This window comes from Delphinus delphis, chromosome 10, assembly GCF_949987515.2.
Source record: "Delphinus delphis chromosome 10, mDelDel1.2, whole genome shotgun sequence".
Classification (NCBI taxonomy): domain Eukaryota; kingdom Metazoa; phylum Chordata; class Mammalia; order Artiodactyla; family Delphinidae; genus Delphinus; species Delphinus delphis.
The window spans coordinates 35626923-35645696 of NC_082692.2; the positions used below are offsets into that span (position 1 = coordinate 35626923).

The window sequence follows — 18774 nt, forward strand, 5'->3', positions numbered from 1 at the left end:
GAGTTTGACTGCTGGAATCTGCCGTTCACCCGTGGGCGCAGGAGTCTCCCACGCGCGCGGAGACTTTGGAACCCAGTTTGTCCGGAGGGAAGAACTTAGGCTTGACCCCCGGGTGAACCAGGGCCCGCAGTGGCTCGGTGTGGGTGTGCGGGTACCTCCCTGGTTGGAGGAGGCTGTGGGGCGGATAAAGGCGTTTGTCTTTCCTTGGAGACGCTCCCAGAGTTCAGGAGACCCGCCGGGTGCCGCCTCTTCGCGTCTCTACCTCCCAGCTCCGGGGCCAAGTGCGGCACCCGGCCGGCTTTTTTCGGCGTTTCTTCACCAGCCCGGCGGAGTGGCGCGAGGCTCCCCCGCCCCCGCAGGGCTCGGGAGCGCGGGGGGGTCCGGGGCTCTGTCGGGCCTGAGCCCCCGGGATGCGGGCTGGTGGCTAGAATGCTGGGGACGCGCGCAGGCTTCCGGGAAAGCTTATCTCGCGGAGACATCCCCGAAGGGCTCGGAGTTCAACTTTGTGAGAGTAACAGGTTGAACAAAAGAACAACACCCGGAGAGCCCCTTTTCGGGGGACAGGGCGGGATGGGGGTGGGGCGGCGGGCAGAGAGGTTGTATAGAATGGGAGGTTGTGGGAGAGTTTCTCCTCCATGTTGGCATTGGTTCATATGCCCTATGGATGGCATTGATCTCACGTGGATAAACTGTGGGGCTTGTTTGGGGATCGAAGACTTCTACCCCAGTTTCTCGAAGGTTCTTGGCCTCAACCATTCACGCTTCTTGGCCTGCAGGGATGGCCTCCCTCCAGTGGAACGACCAGACCTGGATAAGAGCCCGTGAAGGCTCTAGGTTGTGAGGTGGAGTAGAGATATTGTCCAAGGTGTTACATTTCTCTTGGGGTAAAAGATGCCAGAAAGGAAGTTTGATGAGAAACAATCTTTAAACTGCTGCGGCTCCCCAGTCCTTTATGGCTGTGTAGTTGTCTCTCATTTTTCTGGCCTCAACAGCCCGTATGCAAAATGGGAAGAAATGTGTAGGTATCTCGCCTGTGGTGCCCCCTTTTTGTCCCCACATCGACAGACATTCCCACAGGTGAGCATATAGGTGCCTGCTAGCAGCCGGGCAAATAAAGACGTGTCCTCTTAGGAGCCAGTAGAAGGGGAGGTTTAGGCCAGAAGGTTGGGTGTTGGATTTTAGTGGGGACCCTCCTGTCCGGGAGCAGTTCCCAGGGCGGGGGCCGTTGGTAGGTGAGGCTGGTGGGAGTATGAGCTTCGGAAGGGAGTAGGGTGTTTTAGCTCCTGATAGCAGGAGTTCTGGGCAGCTCTGCCTTCCTTGAGATGGGTGTCTGCCCTGTGTGTGTGTGTTGGGGAGGGAGGGTCACTTTATAATTTCCCTTGAGGAAACAATTCCTCTGGAGAACGCGTTGCTGTTTACTTGGCTCCAGGGCTTTGTTTAGAGGGGGAAGAAGGCAGGCGGGGATGATAAAGAATCGAGCTGCCCTCGAAGTGTTTGCCTCTTCTCCGCTACTGCAGGGGAAGGAAGGAAAGAATTCAAGGCTGAATGTGGGAAAATAAAGTTCAAAACATGAGGAGAAGGGAAAAGGGGGGGGGGTCGGGGTGAGGCAGCCGGGTGCAGCTGGTGGTTATAGCTTTGGAGGTTAGGCAGCTTTCTTAAGGTGTCTTAAGCTTTCTTAAGGATCAAGCAAGATGCCTGGTATTTTGAGGTCCTTTTAAACCCGCCAGCGATTACCCCCCAAAAGCCGGCAGGTAGCTTTAGGAAAAGGATTTGGGTATCAGGCCAGTCTGATTTGGAGGTGATTATGGACAGGCCTGTCCCCATCCCCAGCCAACCTCTCAAGCCATCTGCAACTTGGCGAATCCCCTCCCTTCACAGGAAGAACCCCAGAAATGAGAATGAACCAGTGGAAGCATTTCGCTAGCATCACTTTCAGTCTGCAGAAACCTGCCTGGCTTCGCTTGCTGATCTGGGACTTGGGGCACTGCTGCAGGCCACAGGAAATTGGTTTAAGGAAAAATGAAACTCAAAAATCTTCTTTCCCATCTGGCTGCTCCTGCATTTTCCACTGAGTTCTGTGTTTTATCAGGTTCTGAATAATCACCTTTGTAATCCTAAAGAAAGTCCCTCAGTTGGGAATTCCTGGGGTAGGGGCCCACCCCCCACAAAGGCTGTTGGAAGGGGGTGGGGTGCAGCCTGGGTTGGGGTTTTTCTTAGAGTGGAAATTGTGTGTGTACTTTCAAAGGCGTGAGAAAGGGAGTTAAGGCACCTTTCTTTAGATCTTTGGAAATAGTCCCTGAGTTGTCAGGTGCTTCCTCCCTGTTCATGCTGTGGTTGAACTGAGGCGGAGGCTGACTTTCAAAGGCTCAGCGCCCCATTGGCCTCGGACCACGTGGCCGCCCCTCCTTCCTGCCTTCAGAACCATCCTGAACCCTTTTGCTCTCAAGCCTGCTCCTGCAGGTGCTGGTGACCGACTCCCCCAGCCTCCTCCTAAATTGCAGAGGCTCCCACAAGGGGATTTGGCATTGACCGAGCGCCTAGCGTGTTGGGCGCTGTAGGGGGTCATCGGCATTTTATGAGAGGGCGCAGGCTGGTTTTGCCATCCGGCTTGGCCATTTACCCATCAGACCATTTAACTTTGCGTCTCTTTCCTCATATGCAAAATGGGGGTCTGGTGAGGGTCAAGTGAAGTGGAAGCGTTAGGCGTTGGGTGTGTATAGGCGAAACTGAGGAGTGCCAGCCTCCCTCTGCTCGCACATTGAGGACACGTTGACTAGGGCAACTTGCTAGGTGCTTTATTAGTCGGGTACTCTTTACAGCACCCTTACGTGTTCAGATAAGGAAACTGAAGCCCAGGGGAGTTACCAGGAGGGCACAGGCTGGGGTGGGACCCAGGCAGTCCGCCTCCAGAGCCTGCTTCTCGTACACCCTTGCCCTCCCCCTTAGGCATGTGAAGCTATTGAATGATGCGTCTGTCAGTGAGCTTAGTAAATTGGTTCAGCTGGACTCTCTGGTCTGCTGGGAAATTCTATTTTCTCTTTCCCCTAGAACAGGCATGGGCACGCAGGTGTCTCCTGTGTTGTGCCTGGCTGAGCCACACCTCCTCCCTTACCGAAATAAGCAGCAGTCCACCCCGCCCCACTTCTCCTTTGGGGGTGCGGTAGGGGTCGCCCCAAGCCCTGCCTTTCGCTGGCACACCCCATCCCTCATTGGGTTTTCTTAAACTGCGCATGTAGCTGACCTGTTCCCAGAAGCCTCTTTGATCCTGCTGGCCTCTAACCTGCATTGTCCTATTCTGAGGTTTTCCGTGTGTGCCAGACCTCTCTCCTTTTATTTTCTGGGCCCTTCGTACTCCCCTACACATGTTCCAGTCCCTAGTAATAAGGCTAATTCCAATTTTGAGGTTCTGACATCCTGTTATTAACGCCAATCCTCCTCCTAAAACTTAAAGAAATATAACTATGGATCATGTAGTTAAATTACATCTGACCAAAATGCTCATACGGGGCACATGACTTGAATTTTGGGGGGAACCGAGGGTTAACGTGAAAACCTCTTTTGTTTCAAACCTTGCTGGCAATTGGAAAGCGCGCTGGTTCACTTAACTGCCTTTGTATGTAAAGGGAACACAATAGATCTTTTGATTATCCAGAATCACGGAGGCCTCTGGGTCATTCATTCAAAATTGAACTCTCACTGTCTAAGACTGCAGAAATGGAAAGTGGAGAAGTTGGGTTTTTGAAAGGAAATAGAAGAAAGAGGTTCCTTCCTAAAGGCTCATTTTCTTATTTATGTTCCGCTCAAAGTTGAGGGCAGTCAAAACAAAACGATTCTCAAATCGATAAATCTGCTTTAGTTAACTACTCTGGTTAGTTTTAACAGTTAAGGTGAATTTTTATTGAATCGTTTTGAGAGTTTTACTAGAGCCCTTAGGATGATTACAGATGGCACAGTAATAGAGGCTTATTGAGGGCAGAGATTAGCAAGTGTTGAAATGTTCTAGTGGGGGCGGGGGGAGTCCTATAGGAGGGGGTGTAGGGGAGGTGATGACTGCTGCTTCTAAGTATTTTCCTCAGGTTTTGCTCTATTTATAGTCTGGCATTTAAAAGAAACACAATCCTCTGGTTTTGGATGCCATGCTTGGCTGGCTGTGACCCCAGGTCAAGAGCTTTCATCTTGAACTTGGTTGTTTGCTGTTAGGTTGGCCTCAGCCTCTGAACTCTTTATGTCTGTGGGGTGGGGGGAGTGGGGGGGCAGGGAAGTACCAGGCTTTGGGGAACAGCCGGGCTGCTGAGACAGAACCCCCAAGAGAGTCTTTGTACAAATTGAGATGCTAGATCTTAGTGGTACCTCAGGAACCACTTGACTGGCCTGAACTGGGGTGATAGAGAGAGGTCAGATGAGGTAGGCGTGGGCAATAGGTTCACCTTCTGGTGTTCCTTTTGGGGAGCGGAGAAGGTAGAGGGGAATCCCCTTGGGGATTTTGCTGAGAGTCCCTCTGAACCCCTGGAATAAGTGGAGGAGCCCTGACCTGTCGATCCTCCCCACAAGGGTGGGTTGACACGGATAAAAGGACACGCTGCCCTCCGCAGGGATCTTTGTTCACGTGCCACTCACCTCGCTACTGCAGGCCCCTTTCTGTTGCTGAAAGAGTCACCCTCCAGGCACTGGGTCATGCCGTCATATCACCCTCACAGGTTGCTCAGAACAGTGCTTGGCACACAGCAAGGCTCATCACGCGTTAGCTGCTGCTGCCACTCACCTCCCAGATGCCCCTACTGTGTGATGGGGCCATCCACGCACAAGTGTGGTGAGCATAGAGTCAGGAAGACCTTAGTGCAGGAGAAAGGTCAACTGACTTTTTTTTTTAATTATAGTGAAAAATACATAACAAAGTTTACCTCCTTCACCTTTTTTGAGTGCTGTTCAGTAGTGTTACGTATATTCACATTATTGTGAAGCAGATCTCCACGATTTTTTCAACTTGCAAAACTGAAACTCTAGACCCGTTAAACAACTCCCCTCTCCCCCTCTCCCCAGGCCCTGGTAACTACCATTCTACTTTCTGTTTCTGTGAAGTTGACTACTTCAGGTATCTTATAAGTGGAATCGTACAGTATCTGTCTTTTTGTGTAAAATGGTGCGTCCACTAAGGAAGACCATGTTCCTTAAAAAAATTAAAAATAGAACTACCATATGATCCAGCAGTTCCACGTCTAGGTGTATATCAACCACCTTTTTAAAAAGCTGGAGAGAGAAGGGAGGATAGGATGGTGGCCCTTTCTTCACTGCAGCCCTCAGGGAGGTGTAAAACTGCACGATGGTCCTGTATTGCAGCCAGGGGGCAGAGGGGTGAGGGCCAGATGACGAAGCTCTCTGGGTTTAGCCAAAGAATTTGAACTCACCAAATTTTTGCAATTTTCAAGTAGGGGAGTGAACAGCATTTCAGAAAGTTTCCTCTTCCTTCACAGCTGTTTGCAACTTAAAAGAAGTAGAGTATTCTACTCTAAATTATCGGCTGTTTCTGTGGGCTGATCGTTTCACCCTATGGGTGTTCTGATAAGGATGCCTCCTCCCTTTCTCCTTCCAATGTGTTGGAGTGTGGGTCTTTGCCCAAAAGCCCACAGAGCTCACAGCACCTCCCCCAAAAGAGCCCACCCGCACTCCCTCACACCCAGCTTGCTGTTAGGGTACCTCTGTCTTCCTTCCATGAACCCCTTGGGAGGTCCAGGTCTGGGTCCCCTCCATTTGATGACCTTCCCAGATTGTACCTTCTTTGCTTCTGTAGGTAACAGTGCGGTAGTGTGCTCCAGCTCCGTACAGCTCTGCCTGAGGCATCTCGGCTTTTTGTGAGCAGTTAATCTGGCCCCCAAACCTCAGAGACCTGGGCAAAGTTAGGGGATCACAGAGGGGTCCCTCCCTGCCAGCTGTCCCTTCCGTGTGCACTGAAGCCTCAGAAACCAGGTGGGGCTTTAGCCCTCGGGAGCTCAGTCTAGTTGGGGAGAGAAACAGGGCCACAGTGGTGAAATGAGGAAAAATGTAGTCCTGGTGCCCAGTGATGGGTTGCATATGGTGAGGCTGGAGAGATGGACGAGGGTCAGAGGGCCTCAGAGGATTCGATTCCTGTTTCCTGAGACCTGTAGAACCCTGTGGCCTGTGGGGCATCTGGCTCTGAACAAAACATAGCCCCTGCCCTCAGAGAGCCCCTACTCTAGAGAAAGCAGGTGAGGAGCTTGTTACCTGACATTGGTAGGTACACCTGGAGCTTCCAAGCATGTACTGTTGAGAGATTAATTTCTGCTCTCGAGCTTAAAGAAGGGGGAATTTGAGGCAGCCAGGAGGAATGGGTGGTGTGAGCTGCAGCCCCTGGGAGCTCTCTGCTGCGTACCTCCCATGTGCCAGGCTGGTTCTTTACCTGTTGAACCTGTCCTGTGGGTGAGGTGTTACTTCTCTGCCCATTGTCTAGGAAACCGAGGCCAAGGGGTTTGCCCAGGGCTACATGGCTAGCCAGAGGCTAAAATTCACCCTTCCTTGCTGACTGCAGAGCCTTGGGGCCTGACCAGGAGTGGAGGTAGAGCCAGGAGGTAGAAGTGATGGGAGTGGGCAGGGATTGGGGGCCGGAGGTGGGGGTGGTTCCAGCTAACGGTTACTGAGCACTTGCTTCACCACAGGCAGTGGGAACTGTTTATGTGCATCGTCTCATAATCCTCACAGCAGCCCTTTGCTGGAGGTACTCTTACCAGCACCACCTCCGGGCAGGAGCAACAGGATGGATAGTTCTAGTTCACTCATTTGCCCGAGGCTGTACAGCTAGGAAGTGGAAGAATGTGGATTTGAACCCAGAGCCCACACTCTGAACCATTCTGCTCGATGTGAGCCAGAAAGGTGGCGAAAACAAGCAGCAAAGGCCTAGAGGTGGGAAAATGGTATCTTCAGAGCCTTAGGGTGCATCGGGTGGTTCTCTGTGTGGCTGGCTGATTACTTAGCCTCGGGGCCTGGAGCAAGTCAGTCTCCTAGTCTGTGAAATGGGACAATAGTTCAGTATTGCCCTCATGCCTGCAGAATCCACATTTGACTGAGTGCCTGACACGTGCAACTGGTGATTTGCTGTGTTAGCTGTTCTCTGACACCCCGTCTCTCTAGGGTCGGGGGTGGGGTGGTGCTGTTCCTGACGCCCAGTTCAAGCCCCACAGGGAGACACAGATGGAGACACAGATGATAAAACCCACCAAAACTCCTGGTGGAGTCCCCACCATTTTCCATTTCCTGCACATTCACCCAGCCCCTCCCTCAGTGGAAGGTGTATTTCCTCTTCCCTTCCAGCAGAGCCCTGCTCCCTCCTCTGCAGAAAGGGGACCAGGCTTTCTCTGCTCAGTCCTGGCTTATCCCAGGCGTTTGTTAAAACTCTTCCCTTCCAGAGGATTCCTGGGTCCAGGTGGCCTCACGGGTACCATCCCCGGAGGGTGGTCACACAGGATGTGGGGTCAGAGTTGTGCTCTCCCTGGGGCCAGACACCACCCATCTCCCCTCTCAATAGGCCCTTGCTGGCCAGGTCCCTTGGATTGCCTTTGAAGTGTCCATTCTGTTTTTCCCCTCCTAGCTAAATATTTGGGTTTCCTGCCGAACTATTTAGGCAGTATTGTGTACTTCTGGCTGTTGTCACCTCCCATGGCCACTGTAATCTGGCTAAGGTTGCCTAGCTGACACCTCCCATTAGGGAGAGCCTTGCCCCCAGGCTAGGCTAGAAGCTGTGTGGGGAGGGGCTTACCTGGGGGGCAGGGCCAGCTTAGCTGTTCCTGTAGACTGGTGGCGGGCCCTGTGGGCTGCCAGGGGTATTGTAGGCCACAGCAGCTGAGGAGGACACAGCGGAGCCCCTCCCTTTGTCTGTGTGACCAGAGCTTGGGGCTGGAGCTGGGGCCGGGAAACCCTTATCTGAACCACTGTGCAGGGAAAAGCTGATTCTAACACGGATTCTGATTCTCCCCCCAGTACTGGTTTGTGCTGTGTGACCCTGGTCAGACTTCACCTCTCTGGACTCTGCTTCTTGGGAGTAAGTTCAGCCTTTCATTCAAGAAGGCTTGGAGAGCCTGTTAAATTAGGCCCAGCTAGACTGCAGGAGCCCTGTGTGGGCAGCGCCATGTCTCCCTACCCAGTTCCTAGCTCAGTAAGTGACTGGCCCAGAATGTGTCTGTTGGGCCCCCGGGTGGCCAGTGGTGCGCCTGGCTCGGACGGGGAGGCCAAGATTCATGTGGACCTTTGGGTTGGAGTCTAGTCATGAGGGGCCCAGCCTCCTGCCAGGTCAAGGTGGTTACCTGGGTGAATTGAGCCAGGCCGGGCTCTGGCCCCAGAGAACAGAAGGGGAGCAGCTTTATCAAAATTTACGCCCATTTCCTCCTTCTAGCCTTCCAGCCTCACGAGGCGGTGCCAAGTTGCCTGGTGGTCAGCCACAGGCTTTAAACTCACACCGCCTTTGCAAGCTGCGCCCTGAGCCCCTGGCTTCATCAGAAAGTAGGAGTGATGGTATCTGTCTCTCGGGGCGTGAAGACCACAGGAGAACACAAGAGGAAGGCGCCCTACGAGTTCACCTTTAAGACCAGCTCAAGGTTATCTTCTCCCTTTTGAGGGACTTTACAGAGCAAACAGCTCTGCGTCTCTGGGTCTGTTCATCTCCAGGAGTCCCCTTACGCCTTTCCCGTGGGATGAACAAGGCCTGTCTGCGTGAGCACGCCTAGCAGGCCTGTCCTCCCCAGGGTAGGTGGTTTCTGCTTTCAAGGAACTTGAGAAAGAGCAGAGACCCAGTCCTTTGTGCAGATATTTACCAGGCACATACCATGTGCCCAGGCCTGTTTTGAGACCTGCTGTGAAGGGGATGAGCCGTCCCTGCCTGTCAGGGAATGTCCTCAGACCACGTACCGCAGAAACCACGAGGGCACGAGGGGTGGGGGGTGGGGGGGCGGAGCAGGGGGAAGGCCAGGCCGTTTGTAGGGGAGAAGGGTGTGTTCCTATAGCCCTTGGGCATGACTGCAGCCTGCAGGCATTAGGCCTTTTCTACTCCATGGCGCACCCCTTGGGGCAGAGCTGACTAGGGACGTTGGCACCAGGGGATGGAGCAGAAGTGTTGCCTGCAGCACCTGGGTGACCTCAAAGGGGCATGCAGATACCCAGGCTTTGCACCCTCCTCACATCCCCACCCTTGGCCTTACCATGGGTCTCTGCAGACCTACTCACCTAAAGTGCCTTCCTGTGCCCTCTGTGAGGTCTGGCAGTGAAATGTCATCCCTTTCGCTATATGGGAAAACTGAGTCCCGGTGAGAAGCTGGGACAGACCGTCTCTAGAACCAAGCTTGGGTTAAACTAGCTGTGCCTGCTCAGGTCCAGAGCCTTTCTTCGCCAAGCCAAGTCTGTTACCCCACCTCGAATCCCCTTTTGAACAGCCTTTAAATCAAAATCTTGATGTGTGTTAGGGTGCAGAGCGCTTACTTCACTTACACTAAACTGGCCTGATTTCCTAAATTGCCCCAGCACACCCTTTCCTTGAGTGCCAGCTTTCCTACGCACTAGTGAGTTTTTCTGAAATAAGAGGCAAAGGTTGAAGTTGTCGTCAACCATAGGCTCAGAAAGGCCCTTCAGAGCCTGGGGCAGAAGTAGTCTGATGTCTCCCCAGGGAGTTTCCCCATCACAGGACCCTGCTCCCCAAGTGTCTGAGCCCAAGGAGCTGTTGTTGGCTGGTTTCTTGGAGGCTGGCAGGGATGGGGGAGGAGGGTCAGGCTCTGGGTGCCACTCCTGGCAGCAAATCATAAAATGGGAGGCTGAAGGGAGCTTAGTGGTTATCTAACTAGCCTCCCTTTAGAGCCCTGAAGCCACGGCCTAGACCTCGGGAGGTTATGTAACTTTTCCAAGGTAACTGTGCTCACCAGGCCGGGGAAAGTACAATAAAGGAGTAGGTAGAGCTAAGTGGGGCAGTTAGGGAAGGCTTCCTGGAAGCAGAGGCCACAGGAGGTGAAAGGTAGTCAATTACTGCCACGGCAGTCAGGGATCCTGATAGAGTGAGATTGGAACGCTTGACTCAGAAAACCCTCCATGGCTTCTCCCCCAGACTCAGAGCCAAAGTCCTTGCAGCAGCCCAAGTGATTTGGACTCTGTTCCCTGTGTGGTCTTGCCTCTGTCTGGAGCCCTACCCTTGATCCCAGCTACAGACAGGAGGCCATGCCCTGAGGGTGGGGAGGCATTCTGAAACCCTGCACACTCCCAGCACGTTTCAACTTTTACCAAGAACTCAGGTCTATGTCCACTGATAACATAAGTCACCCTGCAGGTGGAGCGGAGGGAGGTGTTCCAGCAGTCAGACCACAGCAGTGACTGCAGCTGGCACCTGGTGAAGGAAAGGCAGGTGGGGGCCATCCCACACCCTGGGGACTCCCAGCAGCGGGACCATAGACAACGTGGAAACTCATTTCGCAGATAAGGCAACTGAGGCGAATAAGTTATTCAAGGTCACACAGCTAGTTAGTGGCCTGGACCCAGGCCTTCTGGGTCCAGAGCCAGAGCCCTGCCCCACTTAGACCCCATGGTGTCCTAAATCAGCTTTCCCCTGTGCTGGGCCACCAGCCCCTCCTAGAGACTGAGTTTTCTCCTTGGGCCCTGTTGGCTCCAGCTCCCCGGAAGCGGGCTGTGCATGCTTACTGACCCTTCGCTGAGAACTGCTCTCTTCAGCCTTTGTGGGTTCTGACACTGGTCACTGTTCTGACCGCATTGACCATATATAGGTTTGTTTGCTCTTCTCAGTGTGAAAAGTTTTAAAGCGGGACAAACCTGCGTTAGCGAAGTAGGTGCCGCAGCTCAGGGCGGAGGCCATCAGCTCCATCCCTGCCCTCCAGCCTGTTCCCCTGGCATCCTTACGGACCTGTCAGGCTCTGACCCTTCACTGCAAGGTTTGTGGGTCAGGGGACCCGGAGACCGAGCTCTCGAGAAAGAATCAAAGACCTGGAGTCGTGAGGTGCGGTTTAGTCTGCCTCTCGGCTATAGGGTTCCTGTCTGAGTCCACACATTACCTGCTACCGCCCCAGCAGCTAAACCCACACTTGCGACACGTCCCTGACTTGGCTTCCCCAGGGCTAAGCCCTAGCAGCGCTGCGGTCTGCACCTTGGGAGGAAACAGCTTTCGTCTTGCCTTTCTCCTGGGGTGTAAGCGCTGCTCAGATCTGCCTGCGTGACTGGGGACAGACTGGCCATTTTGCAGCCTGCTGAGGACCCCGGGGCAGGCCCTTCACGGACTTGAACGATGATTTTTGGCTTGGGTGCTCCTCGAGTCTGATGCAAGGTTCTTGCTCCTCCCATGCCCCCGGGTACAGGATGGTACCTGTTCAGACCCACTGGAGGAGAAAGAGCGGCAGCCCCATCCCCTCCCCATAGCTCCTGTTCAAATAAAACTCTTGCCTCCCGGGTCGAGGAATGCATCCTGACAGTGTTGGCTTTGGAAGGGTGCCCTCCCCTCCTCAGCATCCCGCCCCCTTTGGAGCAGCGGGTGGAAGGGCTGCCTCTGGCTGAGGGATAGTGCTGAGTGGGCTGAGCAGAGCGCGCTGATGCGGTAATGTCTTGTCAGCACCCCCCGGGGAGCAGGAAAAGGGAGGGTGTCCTGACTATCAGCTTTTCAACACCCCATCCCCCAGACTCCAGCCGCAGCCCTGAGATCTACTGATGAGTGGCCCAGGGACTGGGGATTGCAAGACAGAGCCAGGTCCTGGGCCTGGCTCAGCTGACTTGCTGTGTGACTGGGCCAGGTCACTGCCCCTCTCTGCGCCAGGGACTTGTTCACTAAGGCCAATTAGACTCTTAGCGCCAGCTGTATGCCCAGTGCTGGTTCAAGGTTGTGGGAATTATGAGACATTATCCCTATCTTTGAGGTTGGGGCCGGGCCCTGCGGTGTATATGAAGGATTATTAAATAGGGGTGCAGCATGTTGTAGGGGACTCGTGTGCTCCAAGGTAGAAACGTTGCCACAGGCTGGGGCCGCCAGGGAAGGCTCCCCTGACCCTGGAGTTGGCCTTCTTTTGAGCCCCATCATTCTCTGGGCACCTCCTTCTCCCCCACGTCAGAGCACATTGCACTGGGGGTTGTGCCTTGTCTGCACTCCTTCCCCCTCCCATGAGGCCCTCGACTGCCCCATTGGATCCCAAACCTCACACTGTGTACGAGGGTAATGATTAATGAACATCCCAACCGTGAAGCTGTGTCTCTCTCTCCTTTGGCCTCTGTCCCACCAGCCCCCAAAGCCCAAAGGCAGGACTACCAGCGCCCACCTCCAATCTGGAAAACTCCTGCCCCGGGCCCTTCCCATGGGGACCATGCCTGGCCAGATTCTACCCCAACCCAGCAAGCACTCTGGGACGGCCCCCCACCCTGCTGCCCGTCACGTGCACAGGGCACATGAGTGGGGACGCTCTGCCCTCTGTTGGGACAGGTCGATAGGTTGCCTGGGGAGGTGCGTCAGCATTCCCCCTACCCTCCCACACCCCTGCCCCGGGCGTGCACCTGTCTGGACCCAGGACTGGCTCCCCAGGGCTGGGGCAAGGCAACTTCTGAGTCATGAGGGGACACTTTTGAGTCCTGCTCTAGGAAGTTTCTGTCTCCACGACGCCAGGGCTTCAGAGTTCGTAGGTCTCAGTCTTGGCACGCCCTCTCTCTTTGGAATGCCCCAGGGCTGAGGGCTGCCTGTGGCCAGACCCCCCGTCTCTTCCACCAGCTCTGTGTTGGGGTCACTGTGTACGTGTCTTAAAATTTTCGCTTGCCAAAGCCGGTTTCCATCTGTGTACACACTCCACTCCCAGCCACCACTGCACTGCACACAGGTTGATCCCTGCTTATTGAGTGACCTGGTAGGCTCTGGCCTGTGGAATAGGAGACCCTCAGACAGACCAGCAGGGGCACCTGCTGGGGCCCTGGGGCAGGGGTGGGTTCCCAGGGCTTCGATTTGGTGTTCTCAGGGGGGCTGAGCTATGAGCCAGACTTCAAGTGAGACAAAAACAAGACGGGGGTGAGGGCAGCGGGGGACTCTAGTTTCATGCATGGCGCTGTGTTAGCGTTGAATAATTGAAACTCGACGTGAAAACAGAAGGCGGGAAGCAGGGTTATCTATGCCTTTTCTTTCTCTGCTTCCCTAGTTTTCCGAAATGCTGTTGTATTGCTTTTAGAGCAAAGAAATCGAATTTTCTGAAAGGGTAAGATGCATGCATATAGCGTCAGCCACTTCTACACTGGCTATTTTTTTTTCTTTTTTTTTTTACACTGGCTATTTTTAATGTGTGAGTACACAAAGCACAAATAAACATGGTTCTAACGGCGCATACTCCGAAAACTAGTGTCGCTTCTGAAACTGCTAAACAACATGTTATTTTTCAGTTTAGCTGCCAGAGGGGTGGCTTCCTGGGCAGCAGTGCTGTTGAACACTTTTGAGGGGAAGGGTCTCAAAGACTGGGGAAACCAGGTGGGCTTTCGGTCTGCAGACCAAGAAGTTTGAGATTGGACACGATCTGATGGTCACCAAGGAGAGAGTGTGGTTCCCCAGGAGAGGCCTGGCAGAGCTGGGGGAGTCCCAGGGGCTGTCCCCAGTGTTGGGCTCAGGGTCCCCTACAAGGGAGGGGATCCTCCAGAGGCCCACGGACAAGTATTGTCTTAGCCTCTGTGTCTATCCAGCTCTTCCGACTCCTGTGGGGGCCCAAGAAGACTTTGCCCTCCTTGCCTTTTAGACTGACAAAAGACACAAGCACAGGAAAGATTTGGGACAGCCCAGGACCGTGCGTGTAATTCAGAGCCCAGAGCATGTTGCAGACCACGGCCAAGGCTTGGGTGAATCCAGGGGTCCAGGGTAAGGCAGACCCTGCCCAGGTAGGATGTTAGGATGTGTTGTGTTTGACTGCATCAGTACGGTAATTACCACCCACAGGTCCCTAATTAATTTAATTTTAACATGATATTACTAACTATTGTGGCTGTTTAATTTTTAATTAAAATTCATAAAGTTTGAATTTAGTTCCTCCATCACACTGGCCACAGTCCAGGGGCTCAGTAGCCACATGGGACTGCTCAGATAGTGTCCCAGCAGCACAGAGAGTTCTCTTGGGCAGTGCTAGAGTGCTGATGGAACCTGTTGAGGTTCCTGAGGGCACATGGCTTCTCTTGGTACCTAGTTAAATTCCATCCTGCTCTGGGGCGGATGAGGTCAGAGCTGGCGGCAGCCTTGGAGTGGGGAGGGTGATGTGCCGAGAACCTGAAGGGGGGGTTGCCCCGTCCCACCCCCCGGGAAACTTGCAGGCTCCTCTGAGGTGAGCATCCCCACCGGTCTGGTTCACAGAAAGCGCGGGTTGGCCAGGGTCTGCTGACTGCGCTGCCCGCTGTGTCCCGTCAGGCTCAGATGAGTGTTTATTGAGCAAGGACAGTCCTGGCCTTCCTTGCCTTGTCTGCTGTTTCTTGTGCTGTCTTCCTCTGTTGTTGTAACTCCTCCCATCTGCCTATCTGTCTCTTGTTAGACCCAAGGCCCTCCTGGGCAGGGCCTGTGTCTTGCTCTTCCCTTATTTTGCCCACATCGGGGCACAGGGCCGGTGCTCGGCAAATTCTTAAGGAAGCACTCGACCTGACTTCGAGCTGCGTAACGTGAGAAAAGCTTGCCCAGGACCCTGGTCGCATCTTTCCTTGGGTTAACTTAGGTTGGTAGATCTGTACAGGGGTGTTGGGGGCTGGTATCTGGCCTGATGTGGCATGTGTATCAGGCAGGAATGGCTCCAAAGAGGGGAATGCCCAGAGCCTCGATGTGAGAGGGAAGGTGAAGGGAACCCTGTTCCCATCTTGTCCTCTTGTCCCCCTGCTCTTCCTGGGAGGTAACCCATGGGGCGGAGGGCAGGCCATATCCTGGAAGCCCACTGCTCGATCTTTGGTTTAGCCCACAGTAGCCCAGGCCAGGTGGCCATCTTCAGCAGACGCGAGGGCAAATGGACCTCCCTAGACAAGCCTGAGAAGTGGCCACTCCAGCTGCCGCTCAAAGTGTTTCGTGGGAATCTGGGTTCTGCAGGGGGGCAGGATGCAGCCACTTGAGGAGCGGGTCTCGCTCCCCTGCTGACCCTTGCGTGACTTAGAAATCTGGTGGCATTTGCTTTCCTGTCTCTGAGCCTCCGCCGTCCATGCACAATGCACCAGGAGGCTGGGGGAAAGCCTACCCCCAACGGCAGTGGATGTTTAGAAACTAGAAGTTCAAAGTCAGGGGCATCTCTAGCTCTGCTGGTGCACCTACTTCACGCTCTTCACGTTCACATCTGCTGAGCCTTCGGACCCATGGCCCTGTGAATTGGTGGGGAGACAGCATTACTCCCGTTTGATCAGTAATGAAACTGAGGTCATGACTTGCAGGGCTGAGGAATAGCTAACGCTGTGCAGGCGTGGGTGTCAAATGTTGCTGCGCGCTCCTAGGAAGGTTGAGGGCTGCCAGAGCCTGGGTGGGTGTTAGGGGACTAAGCAGCTTTAGAAAATGCTCTTGTGTAAAGTTGCAGCCCGGCTGAAGGGGAGCGAGAGAATGTGTGTGTTGAAGGCCTGGTCCCGGTCCTTTCTGCCTCCCGTGTTTCACAACGGGGCTGCCTCAGAGTTAGGACTTTCCTGACGCGCCATCGGGAGAGTTTCCATTTCCTGTGGCCCAGCCTGTCCCTGGTCCTGGGCCCCAGGTGGGAGGATGGGAGGTTTTCCTAACCACCCCCCACCCCAGCTCCCCTCACCTCAGCCCAGCCTCTCTGTGCGAGGAGGGCTCGCTGTACTTTTCCATACCTTCAGCACAAAACAGCTCTCTGTTGCTTCAGCCTGGTTATGCCCCAGTCAGCCGGGGATGGGAGGCGGGTGGGGGACTGTCCCCGCAGGGTGGAAAAGCTGAGGCGGCTGTGCCTTTGTGCTTTTGTGGCAGCGAAGGCAGGGGAGGCGGGTGGGGGGCACCGGTTGCATGGATCAGGCTCTGTTCCTTTCCCACTGTATTTGGGGATCCCCTTTGTATCTCATCCCTGTGATCTCCAGGGGGGGGCCTTGGTGGCCGGAGCCCCTGGTGCAGCTGGTGTGGTGAGAGATCTGTGTCCGGCTGTCTGGGGCTTGGGGAGTCTGCACTTTAGGGCACAACCCCCCTTGCCTCCGGCCTCGCGATGTTCAAAGTTGTCAGCATCGTGGTCTGTCTTTGCTCTTGTCTCTAGTTGTGACTCAGTCTTCCAGCGGTGAGATTTGATCTGGGATTTGATCTGCCATTGAGGCAGAAGGCTCCCCACCCTGCAAAGAGTACCATCCACCCCAAAATGCCTGTGCCGTTTCGCTGGTCGTTTCTTGTACAATTTATTCCAGAGACGACGGAGACCAGCTGTTGTCCGTCTCCAGCTGGAGACTGAACCAAAGGAAATGGGCTTGGACTGCAGCCGGGGGGATTTAGGTTAGAGTCAGACAATAAGGAAGGGTTTTGTGACAGGTGGTTGGCCCTCAGGAGGGTCTGCAGGGGGCTTTGTGGAGAGGCATGGGGGTTGGGTCATGCTTGGAGGCAGCAGGGCCAGGTTTGGGGGGGAAGCGGTGGTTTGTAATAAACAGGCCTGGAGGGTTACTTCATAGGCATGGCGAGACTCCGCTGCCACCTCTCATGCGGGATTAACACCAGCGCCTAGTATCCCCCGGCCTGTTTTCTTTTCTTTTTTTTCTTTCTTTCTTTTTTTTTTTTCCCATTAGTGAAGAGATTTACAGTTTAACCATCTGGTCGTCTCAAACAAATTATAATAAATGGGTAGACTTAATAATCCCTTATCATCAGAACCCTAGCCTTCAAGGATGGGCAGTTACTTATTACCCGGAGCTGCCAGCCGCAGGTGAAGGGAGAGGGGAAGGAGCAGATGGAGGGGTCCCTCTTTTGGGCCCCTGGGTGGAGACAGTTTGACGGTGGTCTGGGGTGCTGTCCTCTGCTGGGTAAGAGGTGAGGGTGTTGGCCACATCCTTCTCCCAAGGGTGTGGGTGTACCCGGATGGGATGAATGTGGTGAGGCTGCGGGCAGCTTTCATCCCGTGGAGGGGGAATCTGGGGGTGTCAGTTGCTGGAGAGCCTTGTCCTCAGGAACCCAGCAAGAGGGCCCAGGGGAGGCGTCTGTGTCCAGAGGAACAGGGCTGGCAGCTCCCAGGGCTCAGGAGAGCTTTATGGAACAGAGCATCATTTTCCCCCTCTGCTGGAGAAGCCACGAAGCAGCGGCATGCATGGGGCCCGGGGTGTGGCCCTCAACCCTGACACCCATCCTGGGCACCCCCTCTCACCGCCTGCCGGCCTCCTTCCTCAGGAATCCTGATGGTTCCAAAGTCTGCCGTGCAGCTGACTCACCAGGGCTAGGACCTCTGGGGGCTCTGGCCTGGCAGACAGGTAGGGTGGGGTGAGGTGAGGAAAAGGCACTGGGCAGAGAAACACAAAGCCATCACCCCGGGTGGCCACACCTGCCAGGACTGCCCACCTCATCCAGCCAGAACCCATGTTAAATACAGCACCAGCACCCATCTCCGCCCATCTTCATGCCCTGGAAGTGTGGTTGTGGAAGGCGTACATCTCGGAGACTGAGTCGTCATTTGGCAAATATCGAGTACCTACTGGTGCCAGGTTCTGTTCTGGGAATGAGGGATGAGTGAAATCTCTGTCTTCAGAGCCCGTAGTCTCTAGGCCAGATAGCAGATACCTGATAGAATGTCATGGGGCGATAAGTACCGTCCCAAGCCCTGATCTTCCCGGTGGTGGTCGCCAGGACCACCATTGCAGGTGACAACTGGCCAGCTCTGTGTTCACAGCTCTGGAGGTGTGTGCCCGGGCACAAACCCTTGGAATGGAGGTGGCCTCCCCACCGCCCTGTTCTTCCCAGTTTACTTTTCCACCCATCCTGTATGCCCGGCACCAAGCTGTGCATTTTCACATAATCTGCACCCCAACCCAAGGAAGTCTCGGTCCCCCCGCTTCCCAGAGACGGAAGGAGAAGCTCAGATGGTGAGAGGACGTGCCCCAGGGGACCTGCTGGTGGGCGATGGAGCCAGGAGTTGAACCCACGTGTGTCTGCTCCAAAGGCCAGGCCTTTCCCCGCTCTGCCCCCGTGCTGCCTGCAGAGGGTCCCCAACTTGACGTGTGTGATTTTGCAGCGGATCAGCAGCTTGTGTCGTCCAGGCTACTGTGTGGGCGGGGGCTCTGGAGAACGGGAAGCCTAAGGTGGCACAGACCAGGGTGGGGCTGCTGAGCTGTTGATGAGTCTCCTTCAGGTCATCAGCCCAGGATGGGGAGACGGCAGGTCAGCAGTTCCTGCCACCTCCTTTGTGGCCTGCTTGAGGGCTGTTTTTAGAAACCTTGAGGGGCTGGTGACTTCCTGTGTTTGCTCCTTCCACCCTACTGTCAGGTTGGGATGAACCTAAGGCATCTCTGGGTGAGGGGGGAGCAAAGCATACGCTCATCCCAAATCATCTCGGGATTAGGTCCACGGGTGTGACACCCTTTTATAACTCTCCATCACCTGTCGCCCGTGTCTGCCTGTCTCCCGTCACTCACCTTCCCTGATCCACTTTGGTTGGCATTTCTGAGCCCTGTCCCAGGAAGGGGGATGGGTGGCTTGCTTGTTTGGTGCAAAGGGCCCTCAACTGAGAGTCAGAGGGCTTCCGGCTGGTGCTTCTCTGTGCTTTGTCATCAGCTTGCTGTGTGAGCTCTTCTGTGTCACTAGCCCTCTCTGATCAGTTTCCTCAGTTACAAAATGGGAAT

At 54.6% G+C, this 18774-nt stretch overlaps 1 protein-coding gene across 1 annotated transcript in view; it reads left to right on the top strand.

The window, feature by feature from the left end:
- KCNK5 (potassium two pore domain channel subfamily K member 5) overlaps positions 1–18774 on the top strand; it is a 36459-nt gene that overhangs the window by 618 nt on the left and 17067 nt on the right. The gene's annotated exons all lie outside the window — the stretch shown is intronic.